The 23,852-nt window shown below is 44.3% G+C and overlaps 1 protein-coding gene across 3 annotated transcripts in view; it reads left to right on the top strand.

Annotated features, from left to right (window-relative positions):
• plxnb2b (plexin b2b) overlaps positions 1 to 23,852 on the top strand; it is a 183,434-nt gene that overhangs the window by 91,294 nt on the left and 68,288 nt on the right. For 2 of the 3 annotated variants that reach the window (XM_086027394.1, XM_086027395.1), the window contains one exon: positions 13 to 103. The gene's annotated coding sequence lies outside the window, so the exon portion shown is untranslated. Of the gene's footprint in view, positions 1 to 12; positions 104 to 2,169; positions 2,312 to 23,852 lie in introns of all 3 variants that reach the window. The other variant, XM_086027393.1, reaches the window with a different exon arrangement.

Genomic DNA, 23,852 nt, shown 5'->3' with positions numbered 1-23,852 from the left:
GTCTGTTGGCAGTTCCAACACACGGATTCACTCTCTCGTTGCCGCTGCCTCTGCCTTCTTCAATGACGCCACACTAGGATATTGGTCGCTTATCAAGTGTCTGGTAAGTACTTATCTTTTTATATTCTTTTGATAACAGTGTTGCCTTGAAGTAAAAAAAAAAAAATACTCCAAATCATTTTCATTTTTTCATTAGAGAAAAAAAACAAAAAAAAAGCCATGGCCGCATCTTTAGATCTCATTTCGATGGTAAGAGAAGAAGCAGAATATCCAATGGGAGTTAAAGTACTTGTCCAAGTATTTTTTTTTTTTTTGTACTTCCTGTTTTTGTTAAGTTGCTCTTAGCTTGATAGGATTCACTGCTGTCATCCAGCAGCTTTTTATGATCAAGGAAAATTTGATTTGGCGAGCCTTTGGCCGGTGTGGTGGATTTGAGTCGCATCCGTTTGTGACGTTTGACAAGAAGGATCGCTGTCTGCTGCGTTAGCATCTCATGCTAGCCACTTGCTGAGTCACCGCTTGTCACTCGTGGTCAAAAGTAGAGAGAGTCCGTTATGTTTTTTTTAGGGACGATTCTGATTATTATTAGGAGGCCAATAACCCGGAGCTGATTTTCGTTGGCAAAAAGGAAAGTACGTCAAAATTTTGAATAATGCAAACACCAACACTTAAAGTGGAAGTCAACCCAAACATATTTTTTTCAAGAATATGTCCTATGCAAGCCCACATAGTTGAAAGAAGGCATTCTGATAAATATTGCGTTTGTGGAATACGAGTTAATCCACCCGTTTTTAGCCATCTCTGGGGGTGGCCATTTTGTCACTTCTGTCGACTGAAAATGACATCACAACTGCTCAGGGCTCAGGTAACGACCAATCACGGCTGACCTGTTTTCTGAAGCTGAGCCGTGATTGGTCGTCACCTGAGCCCTAAGCAGTTGTGATGTCATTTTCAGTCGACAGAAGTGACAAAATGGCCGCCCACAGAGATGGCTAAAAACAGGTGGATTTTGCTGCTTAACTCATATTCCACAAACGCAATATTAATCAGAATGCCATGTTTCAACTAGTGGGCCTGCTTGGAACATATTCTTGAAAATAAAAATGTGTTTGGGTTGATTTCCACTTTAATTACCTTTAAAACCATTTTTGTTTTAAAACTCTACCAAAAAGTGTAGACAAGAAGAAATAAATAGCTTTATGCACGTCATAATCAACAGAGCAAAACTGCATCCGCGTTTGCAGCGTCGCTTGTCTCGCCCTCTCCGTCCTCCTCTGTACATAGCTGCTCCCCCCCCCTCTTCTCGCAAGAATAAGGAGGGAAATAAAAAAAAAACAAAGACCGGCCCCAATTACGGGTCTCAGTTGGAAAGTTTTCTTTGTGCTTAGAGTAGGTAGCGCCATATGTTGTGTGTTGACTGCCGGCGATGCAATGCCCCCAGACAAGGATTATTTAATAGCTTTTCCACCAAGCTGAGGTCAAGTCAACTTTCTCTTCGCTGTTGTGGGCCTTTATTAGAAAGTGAGGGACTCAACTTATCTGTCTTGTGTTATCTCAGCATTTCAACAGCGTAGCGTTTGCCCAGGCAACCGTGACAGGATATTGATGGGCTTCTTTTTTTTTTTTTTTTTTTTTTTTTTTTTTTTTTTTTTTTTTTTCCCCCACTTACTTTCCCAATTCCCCCAAACTAGCGTTCAATCCCACATCTCCTTCACCCCATCTCAGCCTGCGCTGCCATCCCTCTATGTAAAGGAAGACTATCATTTGTCGTCCCCCTCCAAGTCTGCACTCTTCCCAAACTAAAAGCCAGCAGGAACAGACGGATGCTGCTCTTACGTGTGCGCGGCCTGTTAACATAAGTGAGTGGCTGTCATGCATTTTGTTAGCATCAACACTTTTCTTTGGACAGCCCTGCGGAGAGGGATTGCTTGTCGCGTTGTCAGGCTTGTGTTTTGTGCCCGGAGGATGGAGACTAGCAGGAGCGCTGCCGCCTGCATCTTTCATTCCCTCAAAGATGCAGGGAGGTTGAGGGAGGGCGGCGGTAGCAATTTCTGCAGCAGACTGCTTCCTGCAGATCGGAGCATCCAAGTGGAAAAAAGGCACATTTTTATCAAAGCTTCACTTCAGAGAGCACTTGGCCACGAGTCTTTTTTTTTTTTTTTTTTACAGAGACCTCATGGCCGGGGGGCTTGGAGAAGAGGCCACGTGAAGTTTCAGGGGGGGTGTGTAGAGTTAACAGGCCAGACTGCGATTCCACTGAATTTTCCACGAGCGGCAACATGTCAAAAAAATAAATAAAAAAAAGAATAAGGTATATTGTTACACTCACATCCTTTAAAGATTTTTTTCAAGAATATGTTTTATGCAGGCCCACTGGTTGAAACGCAGCATTCTGATAAATATTGCATTTGCGGAATAAGAGTTAATCCACCCGTTTTTAGCCATCCCAGGGGGCGGCCATTTTGTCACTTCTGTCGACTGAAAGTGACATCACAACTGCTCAGGGCTCAGGTAACGACCAATCGTGGCTCAGCTTCAGAAAGCAGCTGAGCCGTGATCCGAGCATGAATTTATCGACCCTGGTTAATTCGATCCCCGGCATGTCGAAGTATCCTTGAGCAAGATACGGAACCCCCAGTTGCTCCTGATGCTGCGTCATCAATCAGTAAAATGCTGTACAGTGTGAAGAGCTTTGAGTGCCAAAGGTAGAAAAGTGCTATACAAGTGAAATCCCATTTACTATATACCATTTAAAAAATTTCAAGTTGCGTATTACTGAAAAAAAAAAAATAAAAAATAAAAAAACGCAGTTCGCTCAAGTTCAGCCGCGGTACATTGCATGTGGCGGCCTTTACTCGTATGAGTTGCACGTAGCCAAAATAAAAACCTGTGATCAGTCATGTCGACACCTGACCTGTCGTCTGCTAAAATTTTGTCCCAACGATCATATTTTTGATGTAGGGAAAGTTGCTGTGGAAGTGAGCAAACAAAGCTGATCCTTTAGTTGATGGATCCTGACAGTTCTAATCGGCTTTCGGTCCCCCCCGTCCCCCACCAAACCCCCCCCAAGTCCAATGCCGGTCGCTTGTCTTGATTAGATTTTTTTTTTTTTTTTTTAAACCATATTTCTGTCTCAGCACCAAATTCCAGCTTGATTTGACGCCTTTCCGATTTGTATTCTTTTTTAAAAATTTTTTATCTCTATTCCCCGCCTTATCCCCTGCGGGCCCCATCTGTCTGAACCCTGTCCATTTCCACCGCTGACCCCGTAAAGACGCGAGTAAGAGGATTGGTCTCTCCGCCGCGTCAAACCAAATCACGCCGCTGCTCTATATAGGATAAAGAGCTTTGATATGAAACGTATTAAAAAAAAAATCAAATAAAATAAAACGACTGTATGTGGTGTCCACCTTGTGACCGTACGCTTTTTGGTGATTAATGCTTCCAGCTTCAGCGTCATTGTGTTTTCGAGTGTAGCTCATATGTCTTTGTCATAAAAAGACCGCGTTTGTATTCATGACCAAGTGGTCGCATTAAGGCCTTAGTTCTCATCAAACAATCATGCGACCTTCAACGCTAAGTACAAGGTCTTCTTGCTGACGATTATTATTATTATTATTATTATTCATTTCTTTTATTTTTTTGCCCGTTTGTGTGTTTTGTTTTCTGATGTAATGATTAAATGGATGAAAACTCCAAAGGTCAAACCCGGTAATCCCTTACATCAAACCGCACAATCCCCGATTCGTAATGTCGAGCATGCCGCATGCTGCATTGTAAACACGGCCGGCGTAGCGAGCGCCCCGGCAAGGTCGTTGCCCTTCACGTCGGAATGATGCAAGCGCGCGAGCAATTCCACCGCAAGATCAAATGAACAAGAGGCTCCGGCTAATCGTATGCCGCCGCGCCGCCGTAGAGCCCATTCAGGCGGAGCTTGAGAATCATTTTGCTACTTCCCCGCCGCCAAAGAACTTATTGTTGCGGGCCGCGATTGGATTTAGTCGGAGTACAATCCGTCTCCGCCGTGACCCCGCCGTGAACTGCGTCTGCGGAGAAATGGCCTCTTCACCCAGAGCCAGCGCGGGCGCGGGTGATTTTTCAACAGCGCTTGTCGTTACAGCTTTGGCCTGATGTAGTTAACGGCGACGGCGGCGGAAACCAGTCTCCATTCCTCTCGGCGCGTTTCAAGAAGCGGAGCGTTTGCCGTTTACGATTGACGGCCAGAGAATGTGACACCCTGAAAAGGATAAACTGTTATGAAAATGTTTTTAAGGTGGAAGAAGTCAGTGGAAGAAGAAGGCTTGCAAATTGGTGAGAAACTTTCCCGGGAGAATTTAAGATGGAGGATTTTGTTAAAGCAGCACTGGGCAAGAATTCGACCTGAGTAAAAAAATATCACAACTCTTTTGCTGAAACATTAACTTACAAGTAGTTGAATGGGACTTTTGTCATGCCCTGGGGGGGAAGTCTGTATCGCTTTTACTGGCACTAAGCAACTTTGAGGAGGATGGGAGCAACCCTGGCACACACAAAAAATACAAATGTCCTGAATTGCTTTACGGCATAATCACTACCTCCTTTCGCTATAAGGACGGAAGTCTATTCGAACGTCTACGCGCTATTACTGCTCTCATGGCAGAAGCCCCAAAGCAAACAACAACAACAAAATTATTGTTTGAAGAAAATTAGATTCATTACCTCATCGCTATTCATCTTTCACACAGCCACTGGAAATAGAAACGTAATTCAGTCCAACTTGACGGCCAGCGAGAGTTCAGGATTTCACGACACGTGGTTGACTTTTGTCAAAACACTACCGCTTTTGTCCACATGGTGCCACCATAGTCAACAAAAACGGACCTATGACACAGTGTTGCTTTACGGTATCGTTTTCTTTTGTTTAGTCAGATTCAGACGTCTATGTCGAGTAATACGTCAAGTTTTACAGATTCCATGCAGCTTGAGATAGATAGGGCTGAAATTGATTTGATTTCAGAACATTCAGGGAGAGAGAGAGAGAGCAGCGCTCTCCACCTTCCCACCGTCCCAGAGAGTTTTAACAATCCAAATTGACCTTTCCCAATAACCTGGCAACGTCCCCAACTGATTATATTTGAATCATCACCCTTGTCATGCCGCTTTGCGCCTTTTTGTGCTTTCATTTCAAGAACTTTTCCCCCCAGCATTGAGCCGTTTTAATCAATGTTATTTATCGTGATTGAGATTAACTCTGCCTTATCGACACCATCCACCTACCCACCACCACCACCATCGCCGGGGGAGATTACAAACGTGCCTGTCTCTTATTAAGTGTCTGCTAATGAAACTTGGGTGTGCAAGTTGATGAGGAGATGAGACTCATCTGGCATGCCTCAGCGCAATGGCGTTGTTTTTTTTTCCTTCTTTTTTTGTCTATGCCAGCAACAGCCTTAGCTGCGGGCAAAATGTGTCCACGCTCATTGTCTGGCTCATTCTGGCAAGTGCGCTGTTGCATTTTGTTTACTGTTGTACATTGTGGGTATGTAGATTTTTTTTTGGGGGGGGGGGGGGGGGGGTCGTTGTTATATATGCCGACGTGCGCGGCGCGTACGTAGTTTGCTGTTTTCTATTGCTGAAAATACGTACGTTTGACTGAATTGCTCCCGCGTGCCTGATGGGCTGAAAAGTGCATTGAAGCGTGATCTGATTATTGTCGTCTTAAAAGGCAGAGTGCAAAGCAATTGGATCCAGATCGCCGGGTAACTCAACCGAGCGCTCCCGCGCGTCAGTGTGCACATAAACACAGCTGTTGATATACTTTTCAAACCCTCATCTTCCGAGATTGTCGCTCATGACAAAGCCGCTAAGTTGGATTTCGGGATTTTGGAAAGCTTAGGCCCGATGACTTTCCCAGGCGAGGCTTCTACCCGGCATGCATATAAATACACATTTGCGCCCAAACCACTTGAGTCGGCGGCTGACAGTGATTATAAACCCTGGGAATATCTCCCACGTGGTGGCCTCACGCGGCTATCAAGTGCTGCACGCCACGGTGGCCAAGGCCAACTCTCTCTTTTTTTTTTTTGTCAACGGTCGTCATGGTAACAATGAGGGCACTTACAACCCCCCCCCACCCTTGCCTACCACTCAAACACGACTTGTCAGGGGCGATCCACCGTGCGGATTGTCAGGCCATAAACCCGCCGGCAGAGGTAGGAACAAGAACTAATCAAGGAAATGGACCGGCTCCGCCAGATGCCACTTATCATTAACATTACCTCCACTATGAGCATATGGGCAGCTACACATTTTATACGCGGCCACTTGATTCATGTGCAACTCGCGGGCCACAAAAAGATACAAGAAAACTCTCGCCGGGGGTTTTAGTCGTGCCCTGTAATCAAGGTCAGAGAGAAACGCCACAGAATTCCGTTTTAGCGGCGCGGTTAAGTCTAAGAAAGCGTATGCAGATGGCAAATCAAAGTCGACGGCTAACGGTGGGACCTGCGGAGAATGAAGCCCCTGTTTGCTCCCAAATGTTTCCCTTACTCGGGCTTGGTTGTTGTGCTGCCTGCGGGAAGCCATTATACGCTTCCTCAAATGTTGCAAATTCACAAAAGGGATGAGAAAATGTTCTGTTGCGACAAAAAAGCACTGATGTATACAGAGCTGGGCACTTTACCCCTTTTTTTGCCAGTCCGTCCGCGACCCGGGTACCCTCCGTCCTTATTCATAAAACGCTTCCGTCCTTGCATTCCGTTGGTCCGTCCTCCCGCCGCCACCCCAAATACAGAAGAAAAAAAAAAACACGTTAAAGGTTATTAGCTGGCTAATTTCCTGAGTGGATTGAATTTTAACCAAGATAGCATTTAGCTGACACTCAAGACCGTGGTGATGTGATGAAGATGATGATGGTGATGATGCCGACTAGAGCTAGCGTTTAATTGCAAAACATTTGCGATTTAACGCAAGATGTTTTCATTTTTTTATCAAATAATTTATAAAATAAGATAACGCAAGGTTATTTTAAGAGGAAACAAAAACTTCCACTTCCGGGTCGTTTAAATGTATACGCTGGTCTAAAGATGTCGCATGCAAAGGTATAAGGTTCTAAATGTGAACAGTTAATTAACAAAACCAAATGGCTATCCCGGATTACACTCACAAGACAGGTGTGTTTCGGTAATGAGGTGAAATGACTGACTCCTGTGGCATTATCCATGCTATTACATATGTTGAACCACTAGAGGCGGAATATGCATGTGCAATGTGACTACCGGGAAGCATGTGAAAAGCGTTTTGCAGGCAATTAATGAAGGCTCCTTCGAAGGGAACATGCAGCGGTCTTGCTTTTTAAAAAAAAACCCTCAACAACACGTTCAGTCGGTACTTGACCTGTTTAGGGACGGAGAGAGAGACAGGCGAAAACTCACTTCTGTCCATGCTTAGTCCGTCCTTTTTAAAAAGCTTCTCGACCTCCGTCTTTCCGTCCACAAAATTGCCGTCCGGTAGGTAGGGACGGACGGACCGGATGTATCTGAATATGTATACGAAATTGCATGAGCAACCCTCCTGAACAAAAAGAAATTCTTCAAGGCGATATTTGAGAAAAAAGTCTCTCTCCTGTAAATCATTTGGGAAATAATCAATTTTGCTGCCCTTCATGTCAATACAATATCATCTCCAGACTGAGACCAATTCGGGTGCCCGGGCATCTTAAATTCTCAACGGTAACTTCTTGAATGTTAAGTTACAGCCCTATCTGTTCAAAAGTGTTAACCAACACTTGGACACAGAGCACTTCAAGCACAATACCTCTGAGTAAGTTTTGAGTAAATTATGATTCAAATAAAGAACTTTGTTAGTTAATCATTTACCAGTCAACTAAAAAGACAGCCTGCAATTTTGTTTAAAAAAAAAAAAGAGTGAACCTATAAAACTCTGGTGTTGAATGTGACGCAGTCGAAAACTGGGGTGCACCTAACTTTTGCGCTGATGCACCAAACCCAAAATTTTCGGGCACACTAGTCTGGAGCCCGAGTAAAATGTCTCTTTGGATACCTGAATATCAGCAAATAAACGTGAACAAGCGTGAATGCAGAAATAATAATACCAAGCCATATTGCTTAGCCTTTATGGACACATCATTTTCCACCCCTGTGATTAGCATCAGCATTTGAGAGACGCTGAGTGATTGGAGCCACTGACAAGCGCAGGCGGCCACCTGCGCCCGCCTCCGCTGACACGAAAAAAAAATGCTTTTAATTAGTTTCCCGCTCGCACATCTGATCGTGACATCAGACCTCTGGGAAGTTAAGCTCTGTCTTTCGCGTCGCTCTTACCTGATGAATAGCGCGGGAGGACAAAGAATAGTACACTTGTCTCGTCTGACTGTACCATCCTGTTTTTTGTGTGTGTGTGTGGGGGGGGGGCTAATTGGGTGCGTGTTAGCCTCTGGTGGAACAGATATAACTCATTAGGCTCATTCTGCGTGTAATTAAAACAACGTTCCGTGGTCCAATTTTTTTTCCCGCAAAGTGGGAGTTCGGCAAAAGAGATTAAGCAAGGCAACACCTGGGAAGCCTCTCTTTTTATATTTATCAGGACATCGGGCCCGTCCGCTAGTTTCGGAAGACTCAAGCGAGTCCGACGTCTGCCGGCGGCTTTTCGGTCTGAAAGGGAGCGCTGTGGAGAATTAGTTTTGATCCTGGGAGGCTGCCACTTATCAGGAGTGTTGCGATACGGGGTGGCTCGCTAGCCTCCTCGGAGATTCCGCTCCTTTTCCGACTGGCTCTTAATATTCCCCGCGCCTCCCTCCCGCCCTCCCTCGCCATTAAGCCCCGTATTAAAGATTCATGCGGCACCTACGGTGTCTTCACAACCGCACCAGACCCGTCCTGCTCGCTACCTACTTACCCGCTCCTTGCCATATCAGAGAAGTCCCTCTAATAAGGATACTTAGAGTAAATCCTCCCGCTTCCCCTTTCCACGGTGGATTAGTCCTCGCACCCTCAGCGACGAGAACAATCAGTGGAGAGGCTCTAAACAAAAAGCCTCCTCATTGCTAATGTGCCTGTTTTGCATCGGGAGCTCGTGTTCTGCCTTTTTTCCCCGGCGGATTACTCATTGTCACCGTCTCCATTACCTCCCCTTGCATGTTCGCTCTGCATTTAACAATCATTTCTCATTACCAGACACACCATCCATGCGCGCGGGCCTCTCCGACCAATTATTGATTTGTTTTCTGATGATGAATGAAAGTGTGGCCGCACTTGTTCTCTAGTATTAGAAATCGGACTTTTGAAGGGCGTCCTCATCTCAAGACTAATTGTATTTTTAATACGACTTGTCTGAGTCGTCCCTGATCCCGATTCGGCGCGATTAAGTTGTTTATGAATAATATTGACTGCAGTTGGATACAACCAAGAGGCAAGTGTTGTGATAGGCAGATTTGATGCCATCCTTGACCCCAACCCAGGTAGTGCGCCTTATTCATCTTCGAAGGACTCTCATTTGTGAAATGCAAGCAACACTCATTCATGTTTTGAGACCAAGTTGGTTTATTTATTTATTTGCTTAGTTTCGAAATTCTGCAAACCCCAACCCGGTCTCAATTTTGAGTTGTGTTCTGGACTTGGTCTCAACTCTTCAACGTCTTGGTGTTGTTATGCCTCTGTCTTGGTCTCAACTCCTAAAATTTACCATTTTCACCTCAACTCCTCAAAGTCTAGGCCTGGATTTTGTCTTGGTTTTATTTTGTTCTTGACTTAATTTTCTGGTCTGGGTATTGATCTGTGATACTCTTGGTCTTGATTTGGTCTAAACTCCTCAAGGTTTTTCTCTTAACTTGGCCTTGTTCTGCCTTAGTGTTGGTCTTGAGTAGATCTCGACTCATCAAAGTCTCCATGTTGTGCTCAACTCCTCAAAGCCTTGGTCACGACTTGGCTTGGGCAATCTGCCTACGTCTTGGTCTGGACTTGATTTCAACTCCTCAAAGCTTTGCTCTTGACATAATCCTGATGTGTCTTAGTCTTGGTGTGGCTAGGGCTCTACTTCTCAAAATCTTCATCTTGACTTTGTCACAATTCCTTAAAGTCTTGGTCGTGACTGCATTTCAACTCTTTAAAAACGTGGTCTGGATTTGGTCCTCATAGTCTTTATTTTGACTTGGTCTTGAGTTGCCTCAGTCCAGGTCTTGACATCATGTCGTTAATGTGGTCTTAACTTAAATATTAGACTGTAGCAGCTTGTGTCCTTAAAGCGCTCTAAAACCATTTTGAGTTGAAGTGAAAACAAGCTTCCCATGGGGGAAATATATCTCACCCCATCAGTTTTTTAGTATTCGCTCCTATTAAAGCCAATTGGAGGGACAGATAAGTTTGTATAAATGATAAGGGTTAATGCCGTTTATCCTTCTGCTTAATAAATCGCTCCCGCATGGAGAAAGGAGGCGACTCACGTTAGCCTTACCGGAGACTTCTGGCAATTAGGCGAGTGCTAGAAAAACACATTAATCTCGCCATTATTTCTAGCCATGTTAATTTATGGTTGGGCTGCAGAAGCTAGCTCATTAATTGGCCGTGTTGGATGACACACAGTGAAATTGCATTTGCATAGATCATTTTTAAATTGCCGCACAACAACCGGCTGGGAGTAAAAGCCTTTGGTTACAAATGTTTGCCTGTTAGTGATGAAGCGGCGAGGGAAGGTGTCTGAACGCTGCCGGGCATTTTAAGCTGCTCTTTGCTGTCACGGTCTCTCCCACATCTCCACGCAAGCGGAGAAATTGGCTGCATTCACCAGACCACGGAAGTACCGGCAGCTGGCAGAATGGGCACCCAAGCATCAGCCGACGAGAGGGAGGGAGGGGTGGAAGGGCACAAGGGCCGTTTTGGAAAAAAAAAAAAAAAAAAAAACAACCCTTCAGTTTCATTCCAAAAGAATAGAGTTGTCCATTTCCATCGCGGTGACAACTATGCGGCAAGCGTTTGTGTCAAGCTTCTAGTTAACCCTTCAGAAGAAATCCATGGGTTCACAGTTTCCATTTTGCTGCTTTGCTCCGTTGTCTTGTTGCTGCCCTCACTAAACCAAAATGACATGGAGGAGCACTCATGCTAACAACTTAACGTTAGCTTTGGCTGCTGTGGCGTTATAGGACACAGTCTGCGCTTAGCTGCAATAAAGCATTCATGTTGCCGTTTGGCTCCTTCAGGATACAACTGGTCATTGTCACTTTGTCATGGTAACAGTTGAGAACACATTGCTAGAAGTAGAAAAAAATAACGTTAGCATACCCTATTGTTGCCATACCTTAATGCTCCAGTATTAAACTCATGTTTGATGCGGCACTCCATTTTCCACAATCACAGAGAGAAACGCGCATGCTAACGTTAGCTTTACCCTATCGCTATGCCTCAGCTCCGGTTGCCGCAGTATGACTGTATATGGCACACCATACGATAACGTTTTATCTTTTTCCAAACAGGTACATGTTAAGAAATAAATAGAGGGTACCTTCCTTTTCCACCATTGTTGTTGTTTGTTATAATGCTTCTTTCCGACCGCATTCATTGCTGCATGGTTTCCGGCCGCAGTGTTTGAAGCCACGCATTAGTGTAGGAGGAAGCAGAGGCCAATTCAAAAAGAAATCTTGAGTTAATGAATTATTTTATTATATTTTTTTTCCCACGGAGTTGTCAATTTCCACCGGGGCGACCACTCTGCAGGGCTAATAACGAATAAGTGTCAAGCTGCTGGTTGTCCTGGAAATAGAGGTTAGCCTGGGAGTGAAATTCACGGCCGACCGTGTGCGTGGGCCAGGAGGGAGGAGTGGATGAGTGCTAGAGGAGAAAGTAAGGTGGACTGGAATCAAAGTGAAATTGAACACAGGGCCTGACCTTGGTTTGCTGGCTTTTCGTGATGGCCCGGGTGATAATTCCTCTTCGGCTTTGGCCTGACTCCTTTCCGAGAGAGGGGTCGGCAGGCATCTGTAATTATCGGCGGAAGGCTGAGGAGGAGATAAAGGGAAGGAACGTTGGGTTTCGCTGGCGGACGTCAACGCTATCTCGCCATCTAACGTGACGCTGTCACCGGGTCAAGGCTGGCGTTTATGTGCCAGCCAACCTCGCGGGTCGAGCCGGCGCTCTGATGCCTCCGCCTCTCCGCCGCGCCGGACGTCTTGATGTGACAGAATGTTTGTGCGCTCACCTGACACCGCGGAACCTTTAGAGACGGCGTGCAGATGCTATCGCCTGACACGACTCGGCCACGCAAGCCAGCGCCACCTCCGACACCCGCCTGCTCCTTATCGGGCCATCTGCAACCTGATTAAAGCAGCTTATTTCTTTCCACCCATGCGACGAGTGGAGGCTAATTCCTGATGACCTTTGTGTGTCTGCATTTGATTGCAAATGGTAATCACTGGAGGGATGAGCAATTCATCAAAAAGGAATCAACATTGAGATGTCGGGCCATTTGTCAGGTTGCTGTAAATGGACGGTTGTGCACCGTTTTAGCGGCCCTCGGCCGCTTGATCATCGCACAATAAGACCTGATGTGTTCAGCTTTGACCTTGCTAAATGGCACCTCGCAACTACGAGGAGTTCCACATTTGAATCAGGTGCGTTGCAGGGGAGAAACATCCAAAACTTGCAGGATAGGATAGGGGCTCTCGAGGACCGGAGTTGGTGACCCCTGATATACACCGTATATAGTCTTTGTCAAATTTTGGGTTCGGTGGTGTGCATGAAATTTATTTGAAGACATTATTTGTTCAAAGACACTTTTTTCAAGATGATGTTCTATGCAGGTCCACTAGTAAACAAGGCATTCTGATTAATAGGAAATATAAAGCAAAATCCACTCGATTTTAGCCATCTGAGGGGGCGGCCATTTTGTCACTTCTGTCGACTGAAAATGACATCACAAATGCTCAGGGCTCAGGTAACGACTAATCATGGCTCCGCTTCACAAACAGGTGAGCCGCGATTGGTCGTTATCTGAGCCCTGAGCAACCGTGATGACATTTTCAGTGGACAGAAGCGATGAAATGGCCGCTTCCTGAGATGGCTAAAAACGGGTGGATTTTGCTGCTTAATTAATTCATATTTCATATTAACCACATTGCCTTGTTTTAACTAGTGGGCCTGCATAGGACATATTCTTGAAAAAAAAACAAAAAAAACATGCTTGAGTTGACTTGGCCTTTTATCCTTGGCTTGATAAAAGTCCGGAATCGCTGTTAACTGAAGCGTTGGCGGTGCTCCTCCATCATGCCATAAGCTCCACAGAGAAGCCAACGAATCCTTGTATCACATCGAGTTTGTGCTGCAAACTGTTGGCTTTTCAAATCTGTTTCCACTCACAGACAATGAAACTCGCTTACATCGAAGGGCTTCTGGCAGTTTGAGTGGCAGCCTCGCAGATCATCCGCCTGATTTCAAACTTAATTAACCCTGCCGTCGTGCAGCACGTCTCCCCCGAAACCCACCCCTCCCTCCCCCCGCCCATCACTTTTTAACGAGGACCGGTTTGGATAACGCAAAGGAGACGCAAGAGCTGTTCATCTTACAGCACGCCACCAAACAAAAATATCCAACAAACAGAAAGCGTTAGCTGCCATTCGGTAGGAGAGCTTTACTTGGAATTGTTCTGCGTGTCACTATAGGTCACTGGCGTAGATAGTTAAACCAAGATGGGTTTTTGTAGCGAGTAAGCGATTTTCAGACAGTTTTTCTTGAATTACTGGTCTCTTATACTCCATGCGGTTCAAACTTGGTCGCGATGGTAAAAGATGTCTAGGAGAGGTCATTTGCGAAGGACATCTCGAAATGACCAAAATGACCCTAAAATGGCCGCATCAACCCAAAATGACAGACGTCTTGAGTGGTTTTGTGCACTGGCACGTGAGAATGTTTTCACGGATTTACTCATGATAGACATCAAATGTCAGGTTGCTAATTGAAACTGGCCTGAGCAGCTGCATTACCCCTCAAGATTGGTGCAAATGAGCCAATATTTTTTTCTGGGGGGGGGGGGATGTTTTACCTCGGCTGAACACGTCTTAAAAAAAACATTGAAATAGATTTTTCGAGCATGAGAAAGTCCTCAAAGCGCCGATTGGTTTGGCCCAAGAGTAATGACGAAGAAACGAAACAATTGCAACATTACAGCTCATTAGCCGAGTCTTGCCTTTCTGTTCATTTCTATCGGCGGTGATTACATTGCAGTCACCAAAGCACTCTTCAGTCCAACGAGGCGTAAGATCATCAGACAGGTCGGAGCTGCGAAAATCACTTTGCGGAGGCAAAGAGGTGAACGGCGGAGCTCGACTGTCCGTCTACGGTGCGTGAGTAATATTTGCACGCGACACTTGGATAATTGTTTATCGATTCATATAATTGTCTCCCCTAAAAGTTTGGCCTCGTCAGGGCTAGGTTTAAAAACGACAACAACAACAACAACAACAAAAAAACACTTTAAAGTTGCTTTGCCATTTATCGATCATTGTCTTAATGAATTATCTGCTCAATTAAGTGTTGTAGTGGAGTCAAAGATATCTGTTTATCTTATTGAATGAATTATCAGCAGTATTACTTAGGAAATGGGCATTTTTTTCATTATTTAAAACAGCACCGATAAAGATTGGGAAAAAAAGGATTTTTCACTTTTGGAGGCAGCACTTCATCCATTACACTGTGTGTATGTGGCAGTTGGATACATGACCTCACAAATAATCCAACCCCCCCTTACTGATTTATTTAATACGTTAAATAAAAGTGACTAACCCCGTTTTGTTAAAAAAAAAAAAAAAGCCACGAGGGTAAGTTCATAAGTTCAACTCATTTCCGGCTTGTAAACTGCTTCATCAGCTCTTTTTTTTTTTTTTTTTTTTTTGCATCAATTGTAGCTTAAAGACCTTTGAAAAAGTTTTGGGGAACATGATATAAGAAGTCTTAATCGATTTTTTTTGCACTTATTTTGGGATGGTGTTATGTTGATTCTGGTGCTTAATGTTATATGACGGTTGTGCGGGCCCTCAAGAGACCCTACGCTCAGTGTACAAGCAATTATAAGGTCACACCATGACACCTTTAAAGTCAATTGTCCTCATATGCCTCTCTTAGAATGATGACAGTACAGTTTTGTAAAGGTTTAACAATGGTGACAGTTTGGACATACCCGTGTCAGGACAGACTTCAAGATTGAGTCATGACATTGTCTTGGCCTTTTGTGGCAGTGTTGGGTCAAAGAAAGGAAAAAAAAAAAAAAAAAAAAACTTCCTGTCTATCTGTCAACCCGCATAGCTCCTGCAATATCCTTTTCCCTTTGCCCAGCCCGCCCGGTTGACTCGTTTAAGTCGGTGACATTTGATGTGAAGCGGCGCGGGGCCGGAGAGCCTCGCAGCCACTGACTCATAAAAGCACGCATGTGCAACAGAAGAGCTGCCGCGCAGGGAAAAGGTCAGGCCTATTCTCAGCGGGCCTAATCACCCACTTTCATTAAGTGGCCCGCTCGTTCACTCACACTTGATTGTGTGTTTACGGCTGCGCCAGAAATGTGATCAGGAGTGCGATCGAGTGGCGGCGGGGCGGCGGAGGGATTGGATTGCCGCCCGGCGAGCAGTGATTGGTGCGTGAAATGTGTTTATCGGAAAATGTGCATTCCTGACATGCGGACACGCAGATGAACGATTCAGGTCAGGTGACACGCGCGTAATCGTGCGCTCACGACAAATGGTCTCGCCTCAACATGCGGCGTAATCAGCGGACTTATCAGGGGGGTGGTGGGGGGAGTGATCAGCTCAAGTGGGCTCATCAACTTCTCCGTTAGCCTTCTTTAGCCACACACAATTTTCACAGAATGGCCAATCACTGCGCGTCACAGTTCTTTGTTTGGGGTGTGAATCGAATCGCGCTGGTGCGGGTCCTCCCGCACGTACCCCAGCTCTACTTTCCAAAAACGTGGTTCATTTTGTTTGGTTGATTTAAGACTGGAAATGAATGTGAGTGCGAATTCTCTATATGTAGGCTACCATGCAATCGGCTGGTGACCAGTCCAGGGTAGCCCGCCTTGCGCCTAAAGTCAGCTGGGACAGTCTCCAAATCCCTCAATGGCAAAATACTGAAAAAAAAAAAAGGAAAAATGTTAAGAGGTATGACAGTGGCAAATATTGGAGCATGTAAACAATGATACATTAATTAACAACATCATTTATCTTTTTAACAAAAGTGTCTTATAGTCAATTTATTCAAGGCATTTCTCTCCTCTACCGTTTTAATTTACTTTTGCCGACTTATTTTCAAGGCTTACAATGTTTAAAATAAGCAGACAAACCTCGGAGCTAAAAAAAAAAAAGTTTGGTACAACAGTCACACTGACTGCATAAATGATGAACAAGAGTGAAAGCTACGCGATAGCCAGAGGCAGCCGCTAGCTTTGCGAGCTAGCGAACTTACCTTCAAAATTGCAGGAGTATGATGAGATGTAAAACATGACATAAATATTGATCCTCAGTTGCACGAAGAGAGAGAAAGAGAGAGAGCAAGTCGAAGGCCATTCCAGGGCGCAAATTCCCCATGCAGACGCCAGTGATTGACATTGTAAAGTAATCTGGATCCACCTTTTGTTTTTCCATTTCAAAGAATGTTGTCCTTTGTTAGCTCCAAATACCAACTACAGATCTGCTCTTAATGTGAGCCCTAGTTGCTCACCTCGCTGCTAAGCTAACAAAGCTAGCTACACGTTTGACGTGAGCAAAGGCCCGAATTGTCTGAGTGTTTTCACATTTTTAAAGTTGCTCTTTTATATGGTAATTGAGGTACCAGTAGTTAAGGTGACAAAAGCCGGCCGCATAATCATTTGAATCGTTTGAAAATAAACGGGCTCTACTTTGTCTGCTCCAATGACGGCAAAGTATTACTGTCACAATAATACGATACTGCTGCTGGCTCGATATGCTGACTTGATGAGCCCTAGTTCATGAGTATCTTGATTTTTTGCTAAACTAACAAGGCTAGCCACACGTTTGCCTCTGGCAAAGGTCCAAGTGCCGTGATATGCTCTAAAATGTCCATTACACTGTGTGAACGTGAGCGTGATTGCTTTTTGTATTTTGAATTAAAAATGGGGAAAAAAAACAAGTTGTTTTTAATTCAAATGAAAAATGTAAACAGTCTAAAAACAAAAACAAAATATTTTTAACTGAAAAAAAAAATCTATTTATTTAAAGGAGAACTTTTTGCGAGAACACATTTTACGTGCCAGCACTATTGAACACATGCTACTCTGATTAATATTGCGTTCATGCCAGAATAAGAATTAAATCTGGTTAGATAATTAATCAACTTCAGGTGAGTGCCAGGTTGAGCGAAATGGTCATCAGCCACATGCCCACGGTGACGCTGAAACTACAGGAGCACGTTTCCTGCCAATTCAGCACGTTTGAGTAAGATTTGTTCAAAATAAATCGTCAGGAACTGCAACTGTGACAGGTTGTCAGCATCCAACTTAAGTGTGCTGATTAATTTTCACCTATTAAACAGCCTGTAGAAAGTAGTCCGGCCGGGAGCAAGAACAACTAGCTGCTAGCCACTAGCTGCTCATGACTCCAAATTATACAATTTTAATCAATGGCAGTTTAATTGCTGAGCTATATTTTTTTTTTGTACATTAAATTAACGATTTCACAGTACATGATGGCAACCTAGAGTAAGGTAAGGTACCAATTTGAACGATGCAAGAACAGCTGTTGGCAGAACTTAGCTGGGAAGCTAAGTGGATCTTTCCAGTGTGTAGCTTGTTGTCGCTAAATGTTTACAAACTCTGTGTCTGGTTTTCTTAGTAACAAAAGTGAGGAGGAATGGCTCGATATGTCAAATTCTCGCCAATTTGACCTAAAAATGGCAGACTCCCTAAGCAAGCAATTATTTTTTTAGAATAGGTCTTTAGATGTAAAGCGGAAATAAACCCAATCATGTTTTTTTCAAGAATATGTTCTATGCAGGCCCACTCGTTGAAACACAGTATGCTTATTGATATTGCATTTGTGGACTATGAGTTAAACAGCAAAATCCACCCGTTTTTAGCTAGCTCAGGGGGCGGCCATTTTGTCATTTCTGTCGACTGAAAATGACATCACAAATGCTCAGGAAACCACCAATCACTGCTCATCTTCAGAAAACAGGTCAGCCGTGATTGGTCGTTACCTAAGCCCTGAGCAGTTGTGATGTCATTTTCAGTCGACAGAAGCGACAAAATGGCCGCCCCCTCAGATGGCTAAAAACGAGTGGATTTTGCTGCTTAACTCATATTTCCTATTAATCAGAATGCCTTGTTTCACCGAGTGGGCTTGCATAGAACATCCTGTTGAAAAAAACATGTTTGGGTTGACTTCCACTTTCAGTAAACGGCATCAATAAAGAAGATCTGCATATTTAAAATACAACAGACGTTTTGACATTAGTTCCCTTTCCCTGACAAAACAGTTCTCCTTTTCTCACACGGCTTTCTTTTGAGTTTGCCTTTCTCCACGTGCACCGTATGCCCTTATTTTTCTACCTTCACGCCCGATGTGATAGCTCATTTTCCTGCCACAGCCGCTAGTAGCGCACCGGGGATCTGGCATTAAAGGACCTCAGCTGCGGCGCGCCACCTTTAGCCCGCCGTTTGGCCGCAGAGGCTCCATAATGGTGTTTGTTTAGCCATTAGTCTGGCCCAACTTAGCAGCTCCTTTCGCCTCCAGCTGCAGCCGCGCTGATAGATGAGGACGGTTGAAAAAAAGCACACAGATGGAGTGCCCTTGCTTGTAGGGAGAACCCAACGCCTTTAGGATCATTTAGTCGGGAACGTTCAAGTTTACAGTTACAGTCAGCCAAAAGAATGTTGGGAATTTTACACGGGCAGAACAGAAGACCCAGCATTTAGCCAATTCCACAGAACCCAGCCGAGGTGAGGCATTAGTGCAACTATGGGCGCTTTTACGCAATCATATAACTCGATGGTTTCGCACCTCTTGTGACAGCGGCAGTTGCTTTCAACGCAACAGTCCGGGAGGAGTAGGTGAAGTGTTAACACCCTGGTTGTCGATTGGCCATACATACAGGAGGCCAATTCTGTTACGGCTCTTGGCCTGACCTCACAAGAAAAGGTCATCGTCCCCCATGACGTTTATTCTGTATATGCATCCCGGGCTTTTACACATAGTGTAAAAGGGGCTAGTACAGCTGTCATTTCGGAGACTTTTTTTCAAGATTTAACATTTTAAAGCTCCAAACGCTATTTTTTTGTGCAAATAAACAGCCCAAACTGTGTATACTTAAAAAAAAAAAAAAAAAGTAACTTAATGTTGGGAAAATGGGAAAACTGCTTAAGTGAAAATAACAGACGAGAAAAAGTAACCCCCCCAAAAAAAGGGGATTTTGAACTTGAAAGGGAATAAAAACTGTCAATTATGAGCCTAAAAAATTGTCTTGAACTGAAAAAAGATTGAAGACATTGTGTGTATGTGGAAAAAATAATACTCAGTGGACGCGAGCGCCACTCATGTGCCAAGTGGGAAATATACTTTTGGGGAAATATACTTTTGAAAAGGAAGCCGTTTGGTTCTTAAAAGCATATTTCTCCAGAAGAAAGCATTCCCCAACGCAAAAAAAAAAAAAAAAAAAAAAAAAAAGCTCTTTTCACTTGAAGGAGCCCTTTTGGCTGCCTAAATACGACCTTGCTGATCTTTTTGGAGCGTTACCTGATAACATAGGAAACAAACAACAACCCAAAAAAAAAAAAAAAGGTTGGAACCTGTCTTGAGTTCCAGCCAGCACTTGCACTGCCACAATACTCAGTCGTCATCCGTCACGCTGGCACATTTTGACAAGTGACGGGCACCTGGCGGCTGCCACAATGGAGCTATTGCCGCTCAGTCGATAACACGTGTGATTGCCTCCCTGCTGCTCGCTCTCGCCGCGCCGCTGTCGCCCCGCCTTCTCTGCGGCCTTCCTTGCCAAGGCGTCTCCACTCTCGCCGGTCCCGAAACGAGCTGGGCAGGGCGCACAACCTTAAAGACGAAATCAACGCAAACATTTTTTTATTTATTTATTTTTTTTCAAGAATATGTTCTATGCAAGCCCACAAGTTGAAACAGGGCATTCTGATAAATATTGCGTTTGTGGAATGAGCGTTATTAATCCACTCGATTTTAGCCATCTCTGCGGGCGGCCATTTTGTCTTCTGTCGACTGAAAAGTGCTCACAACGACCAATCACGGCTGACCTGTTTTTTCTGAATCCGAGCCCTACACACTCTCTCTCACATGAACACGTGCGTGTGTGTGCACTAAAACGCACTCACACCTTAACACTCTCACATCACACGCACGGACACTCACTCTCACACATGTACTCTATCTCACGAGAGCACACTTACACACACACACACACTCACTCACGCTTACTCTCTCTGTTTCTCCCTCTCACATACATACACACACACCACGCACGAACTCTGACACGCTCTTACACCCTCACACGGTGTTCCAGTCCCTCCTCCGGCAGGTCGTGGCGGCATTTGGTCGAACGGCCCGCCCGCCCGCCCGCCTCGAGGCGTTGAGCCAGCCTCCGAGCGCCACAATTAAGAAGTCAGAATGGCCGCCGGGAAGAAATCCATTACACACCTTATTGGCTCTAATGATTTCACTTCTCCGGCATCCACGCCAATGATGCGTGATGCCACGTGGCGTGTTGTGCTTTTAGCCTTAGCGGCCCCGACGTTGGTCCGGTTGCCAGGGCAACGTGGGCTGTGCCACAGACGGGGCGTGAACGCTTGTGTCCTTTTCCCTTTTTCACTCTCTCAACTGGAAAAGCTCTTGATCGTGGCTTTGAAATATAACTTCAGTGTAATATACACGATGCGGCAAAGCACTATTTTTTTTTTTTTTTATCTTAGATGAATAAAACTCTTCCCCTCACTTCAACTTAGTTGGTACCCGGAATGCCCCAAGGACAACATTGCATCCTCCGACCTCCTCAGCTCTGCGAGGCCGACCTGCCAGTCGCGGCACGCGGCTGCTCGCGCGACCTCCATTTGCATTCAATCGCACGGGTTGCTCTCCTGAACCACATTTTTAATAATAATAAGGGCAGTCCGAAGGATGGGCTTTTATGCTTTGACTCGCGATGCACTTCATATTCGTTTTCCACCGTGAAAAAAATTGAATATTTTTTTTTTTTTCCTTTATTTTGCTCACAAATCTTGCACACCGAGGACCTCGACTACTTTTCCCTGTTTTTATTTTTTTTAAAAATGGCCTTGCATGTATCCATTTTCTATAGCGCTTGTTCCCTTCAGGGTCACAAGTCACGGCGCTTGTATTGAATGACATCGAGTGAGTGTACCTAATGAAGTGTCCTTGTGGTGAGAATGGGTTTTGTTAGCATGATGACCAAGGGTGGCGTTATGGGGTTGAACAAGCAAGAGTTTTTGAGCCCAGAGTTTGGGGGGGGAGTGAGCACACTAGGAGATAATAAAAGCATTTTTACTTGTAGAGTCAGCAGTTCATACACTACGCTGTGTGTATGTGGCGGTGAAAATTAAAAAAAAAAAAATAAAAAAAAACTAAATCTGACATTGAAAAACCATTTTCGTTCATGAAATAAAAAAAAGAAATGCATGAAAAAAAACCAACCTAAAATTAACTGAAACTACGTGTTACGTTTCTGAAACTAACTACAGCTGTAATTACAGCGAAAATGGCCTTCGTTTTCATCTTTGTCATTTGATATCACGCATGAGTGTTCAGGGTTCATTTTAAATCAATTGTTTTCGCTATTACTGCTGTACATCCATACAGAAGAAAGGTCAAGTTGGTCAGTTTACTTGACCTAATTACACAATACTCAGTGACCTTTTTTTTTTTTTTTTTTTAAATATTGCACTATACAAATATTTTTTTAAAAAACCTAACCTTAATATTCAAACAAATCAAAACTAAACTAAAACAAAGCATTTTTGAAAAAATAAAAACAAAAAAACTAACAAACTTGTTCTAAAAATGAAGTAACGCTAACTAAATGAAAAAAAAACCCGAAATAAAAACCAACTATAATGAATAATCAAAAACTATTCTAAACTTGGCAATCAAGTTTATGTCTCCCTCTAACGCTAACTTTCTTCGCTAAAGCTAATCCGTGCATCCGACAAAACTCAATGCAGCTTTGCTTGCCTTTTGGCTTTGGCTGGCTGGCTTACCTGCGGCAGTTCCTTGAAAGTGGCCCCGGATCTTTGCCTAGCCTAGCAGGCAAGTCGTGGGCAGAGAAACTGTGCGCTAGCCGTTATTATGTAATTTAGCGTCAGTGTTACATAACTGTAGTGCGGATGTGTGGAATGGGCTCGCTCACAGAGACATTTTCAGAAAAGGTTCAGACGACAAAAGATTTACCGGGTTGTTTAATTTCACATTCATTGGATGGGCAGGCACTCAACTATTTGTATACGAGCCATTAAAAAGTCCATTTTACATAACATATCCCCTTAAAGAACAACCGCTTTTCCACGGTTTATTTCCAAACATAATTAAGTTCCTTCCAATGCAAATCTCGCATTGAGTGCACTCCATTAGCGGGTTGTGGGGTTTGTACGCGTGCGCGTGTGTATGCGCGTGTGTCAGCTGCCGTCTGGACGCGGCAGAGTTGCACTTGGCTCCCGAAAAAGGAGCTCCTCTCTCGGACAGTTTAATCGGCTTCCTGCCATGCACCAGCTGTGTCCACACAACAAACACTCGCTCTAGAATTTAAAAAAAAAAAAAAAAAAAAAAAAAAAAAAATCCCTCCACGCTTGGTAGAGTTTCGACGTCCAAGTTAGCCCTGCATGGGAAGATTAGCCCGAGATACTTTGCTCCAGCTGCATGGAGGTTATGTTACATGTTTATTTCTCGTCATGCTCAAATCAGCCCATTTGAGTGGGTGGCACTGTCTCATGCAAGTGCGCCAGCCTCCATTTACTGCTGGGCCAATGGCGAGTCCCCGGGTTCTGTTACCATGACGACCGGGGATGGAGTCACGCTTTGTGACTGGATGGAGAGGCAAGTGTACACATGTAACTGGTGGGACTGGCCCGGGAGGGTTGTGGAAGAAGTGACCTCCTGGAAAGACACACGTACGCTGCGCGTATGTGTCGGCTTACTGATTTATATTTAAAGATTTATTTGTTCTCTCCACCGCTCTCGTGTGTGTGTGTGGCTGGCTGATGATGCAAGACCATGCACTGCCAGGCACGGCGCCTTTTAAAGAAGCAGTACACTATTTTGTATAAATGGATTGATAGATAGTCAAATTTCAGTCTTTTTTATCATACTATTTTAATTACTTATTTAACAAAATATTCGATTTTAACCGTTTGAATTATTCATGCATTTGATAGCTTTTACGATTATTCTTTATGTGGGTTAAAATAACATGTGAAATGATATACAGGTAATGTGTTAATAATTTCACACATAAGTCGCCCCGGAGTATAAGTCGCACCCCCGGCCAAACTATGAAAAAAAAAAACACGACTTATGGTGCGGAAAATACGGTATGTATAAATCTGATAACGTTTAGCATAACTGAAAAGAGAATCACATTTTAAATCGCAATCTTGAGAGAAATAAAACCCGTGATCAGACTATTTTTCAAAATGGCTCAATGCTACCACACTGGTATCAACCTACACCTTTGCTGCCCCCGCACCCCCCACACCCCCACAGCCAAACAGTGCTGCTTCTCCGAGTCAGTCAAATTGAAACGAATGAAACTGCCAAGCTTGACAGCGAGGTAATTGTTCACATGGAAATTGCCTTTGCCGTCGTCGCACGTCACACGGCGGCGCCGTCGCGCAAAGCC

This window comes from Filicampus tigris, chromosome 4, assembly GCF_054856515.1.
Source record: "Filicampus tigris isolate MCC_2025a chromosome 4, RoL_Ftig_1.0, whole genome shotgun sequence".
NCBI lineage: Eukaryota > Metazoa > Chordata > Actinopteri > Syngnathiformes > Syngnathidae > Filicampus > Filicampus tigris.
This window is presented reverse-complemented; position numbering and strand designations above follow the sequence as displayed.